Here is a 4,654-nt window from a genome sequence, read left to right on the forward strand (position 1 = left end):
ACATTTCTATATGAAAAATATTATATATTTTTCCACAAATATACATATTTACCACTAGGGGGAGCATTTTCCGTTTTAGACCTCAAGCAGCTATAGTAAGACTTAGCAGCTCTGCCCCAGGGATATTAGACCACCCAAAAGGGGAGGGAAATGGTGATGTCAGCAGTTACAGTAAGACTGAAGAGCAGCATCACAGGGCAGCACCATTTTGTGTGTGACTGCCCTGTGACCTGCTATCACCAGCAGTTACTGCAGCGGAGTCACAGCTTGTTTACAGAGGAGCAGAACACAGTGGGCTCAGCAGCATCTGGACCCAAGAAGAGTGAAGACATGTGGTGTGCATGGAGCAGCATTGGGAGCTAGAAGACAAGAAGGAGCTCCAGCTCTGCAGTGAATAGCCAGGCATTATGGAGGGAGGGGAGAGATGCATTGTATGGCTAAGGCCGGGGTCACACTAGACCGTAATACGGACGAGTGCAATGCGATAAAAAATCGCATAGCACTCGTCCCAATGTTAATCTATGGGGCAGCTCCCATCATCCGATATTTTCTCGGCCGTATTCAGGATCCGAGTGAAATCACAGCATGCTGCGATTGTCAGCGTATCTCGGCCGAGAATCGCCAAGGAAAGTCTATGGGGGTGAGAAAAAATGGCACAGCACACGGACCATCAGTGTGACTTGCGAGAAATTCTCAGGCATTGGGCAGGTGACAGGAAAGGTTCAGCCATTATTTGCTCATTTTGCAAGTGTTTGAGAAAATCTCACCATACGGATGCCATAAGGATGTCACACGGATCATTGGATGCGAGAAAATCGCATCCTCGCACTGCACACGGATCACTGTTTTGGTAACATTTGTGCGATTCTCGTCCGTCAAAAATGGACCTTTTTTTATACGTTGTGTGTGTCCCCGGCCTAAGAGTGACTGATGGGAGAGAAAGAGACGAAGTATGATGAGTGAGACACATATGGAGTGTGATGGGGAGATACACCTTGAGGCTGTGTGCACACGTTCAGGATTTTTCGCATTTTTTTGCGTTTGTTTGCTATAAAAATGCGATAAAAACTATTTAAAAATGCATACATATGCATCCCATCATTTTTAATGCATTCTGCAATTTTTGTGCATATGTTGCGTTTTTTCTGGGGGAAAAACGCATTGCAGTAAAAAAACGCAACATGTTCTGCGCATGTCGTGTCTCCTCCTTTGATGAAAATCGGATCCGGCGGAAAAAACTGATCTGGCAGAAAAAAAAGGAACTTGTGGAAAAAAACCAGATCAGGCGGGAAAAAAAAGATCCGATGGAAAAAAAAACCTGATCTGGCAGAAAAAAAAAGGAAATTGTGGAAAAAAACGGATCCGGCGGGAAAAAACGGATCCGGCAGGAAAAAAGTGGATACGGCGGGAATTAATGGATCCAGCAGGAAAACATGGATCCGGCGGAAAAAAACGGATCCGGCGGGAAAAAATGGATCCGGTGGAAAAAACGGATCTGGCGGAAAAAAACGGATTCTGCAAATGTGCTCGCAGGATGCGTTTTTTTCCCATAAACTTGTATTAGCGACGGATCGTGACGGATGGCCACACGTCGCGTGGTCGCGTCTGTCGTGCAACGGATCCGTCGTGTTTTGGCGGACCGTCGGCACGAAAAAACATTCAAGTAAACTTTTTTGTCCAGCGCGTCCGCCATTTTCTACCGCGCATGCGCTGCCAAAACTCCGCCCCCTCCTTCCAGACTTCAGAATGGGCAGTGGATGTGTTGAAAAACTGCATCCGCTGCCCACGTCGGGCACAAATTTCACAACGTGCGTCGGTACGTCGGCCCGACGCATAGCGACGGACTCGTACAGACGCAAGTGTGAAAGAGGCCTTTATGAGGGTTGAATTAAAACAAAACAAAAAAAAACGCGTGGGCGCCCGTGCAATTTTCTGCGCCAGAGGGGGAAAGCAGACGGCCGGGGGCCAATATCTGTAGCCTGCTATGAATATCAGCCCGCAGCTGTCTGCGTAGCCTTTACTGGCTATTAAAATAGGGGGACCCCCCCAAAAAAATTGCGTGGGGTCCCCCTATATTTTATAGCCAGAAAGGCTACGCAGACAGCTGCAGGCTGATATTCATAGCCTAGAGAGGGGCCATGGATATTGCCCCCCCCCCCCCCCGGGCTACAAATACCAGTCCGCAGCCGCCCCAGAAATGGCGCATCTGTAAGATGCGCCAATTCCGGCACTTAGCCCCTCTCTTCCCACTCCCGTGTAGCGGTGGGATATGGGGTAATGAAGGGTTAATGTCACCTTGCTATTGTAAGGTGACATTAAGCCGGGTTAATAACGGAGATGCGTCAATAAGACGCCTATCCGTTATTAATCCAATAGTAAGAAAGGGTTAAAAAAAACACGCACACATTAGGAAAAAAGTATTTTAATATTCTTCATATCACCATACTTACCATACTTCAGCGCCTGCAAAAAACGTAAAATAATAAACCTTATACTACCTGTCCGCCGTAGTCCAATTAATATCAAGTGTCCCACGACGATCTCCCCTATAGAACAGTGACATCGGGTGATGTCACTGCTCTATAGGACCCTCAGTGACACACTGACAGGAGACAATGGCTCCTGCAGTGCATCACTGAGAGGTTACCTTAGGACAAGGTCTCACTTTATGGCAATTGCTGCCTGGGAAAAATTGTCATACAGCAATGGCATAAAGTGAGACTAGGGACTTTTTTTTTACAGCGGCGGAGGAATACAGTGGTGGAAGGATACCTTCCTGCTGTCATTGTGTTCCTGGAGCCCCTAAAGAGCAGTCGCATTATCTGATGCTGCTGCTCTCCACGGGAGATCGTCGTGGGACACTCGTGGATTTCTGCGGACAGGGAGTATATTGGTTGTTTGTTTTTTTCATATTTTTTTACAGATGACACTGGCTTCGGGGAACAAAGTGACAAGTAATGGTGAGTATGTACTCTATGTTATATGTACTGTATGTCTATAAGTATGTAATGTATTGTATGTAGCATGTATGCAGCATGTATGTATGTATGGAGTATATATGGAGTATGTATGGAGTATTTTTTTTTTTTTTCCATTCAACACATTAGCCGGATGATGGGACTATTACTGTCCCATAATTGGCTAATGTGTCAATCACTGTCATTGTAGCAGGCATCGTCCGATGGGACTTGTAGTCCCATCAGACGATGCTTGCATACACGCATAGAGACCCCCCCCCACGCCGCACAGAGACCCCCCAACGCCGCACAGAGACCCCCCCCACGCCGCACAGAGACCTCCCCAAGCCGCACAGAGACCCCCCCCACGCCGCACAGAGACCCCCCCACGCAGCACAGAGATCCCCCCACGCCGCACAGAGATCCCCCACGCCGCAGAGACACCCCCACGCCGCACAGAGACCCCCCACGCCGCACAGAGACCGCCCGACGCCGCACAGAGATCCCCCACGCCGCACAGAGACCCCCCCACGCCGCACAGAGACCCCCCACGCCGCACAGAGACCCCCCCAAGCCGCACAGACACCCCCACGCCGCACAGAGACCCCCCCCAAGCTGCACAGAGACACCACACGCCGCACAGAGACCCCCCCACGCCGCACAGAGACCCCCTCACGCCGCACAGAGACCCCCCCACGCCGCACAGAGACCCCCCACGCCGCACAGAGACCCCCCACGCCGCACAGAGACCCCCCCACGCCACACAGAGACCCCCCCACGCTGCACAGAGACCCCCCCACGCCGCACAGAGACCCCCCACGCCGCACAGAGAGGGAGAGCGACACAGGGGGAGAGTGCAGTTTACCGGAGATTACTGGGATTGTGGGGAGGCGGAGACAGAGCAGAGGGAAGCACACACGGCAGCGTGTGAGAGCAGAGGATGTCTGCCCAGAACCTGCAGTGCCTGGAGTACAGAGGAGCAGTCAGTGCTTCTGTCCTGCGATAGAGAGTAAGTGGAGCTCGGCAGATAGCACAGGGCTCTAATAAAATGGCAGCTAGTCACACCTACAGCAGTGAGTTGTGCAGCCCACAGAGGCGTGCCCAGCTCACTGCTAATGCTGCTGCAATGTTACAGATAGGGTCTGAGCCGGTCTATTATCTCCTATGTCCATGGGGTGCCGTAATCTGACACTGATAGTGACGTGCTACTGCTGCAAAACCAAGATGTCAGCCCCCAGTTCCTTCTTTCTACTCATATATCACACAAAATCTGTTTTACATGCATTCAAATCTGGGTTATAACAGCATGTTATGCTACATTACATTGATTAATTAATAATCTACAAACGCGGTACCTTCCCTTTAATCTCTCTTGTTCAGCAACATAATTGTTATGACCCTATATATAATTCATGGATATTAGACAGCCCTGACCACTATTGGATAAAGGACATTGGCCAGGAATCTGCTAGCAATTTAATATTATTCAATATCTTTACATTTTGGCTTTGCAACCGGGACCTCAGTGGGACACAGCTATTCAATCTACGCAAAAAAATTCATACAGCTGTAACCCAATGTATATCCTTAATTTGGGTGTATGAAATTTTATTGTTACTCGAATATTTTACTTAAGCAAATAAGTTATATTTTATTCACATAATCCTATTCTTCTTCCCTCCCTATAATCTACAGTC

Source organism: Ranitomeya imitator, chromosome 3, assembly GCF_032444005.1.
Source record: "Ranitomeya imitator isolate aRanImi1 chromosome 3, aRanImi1.pri, whole genome shotgun sequence".
NCBI lineage: Eukaryota > Metazoa > Chordata > Amphibia > Anura > Dendrobatidae > Ranitomeya > Ranitomeya imitator.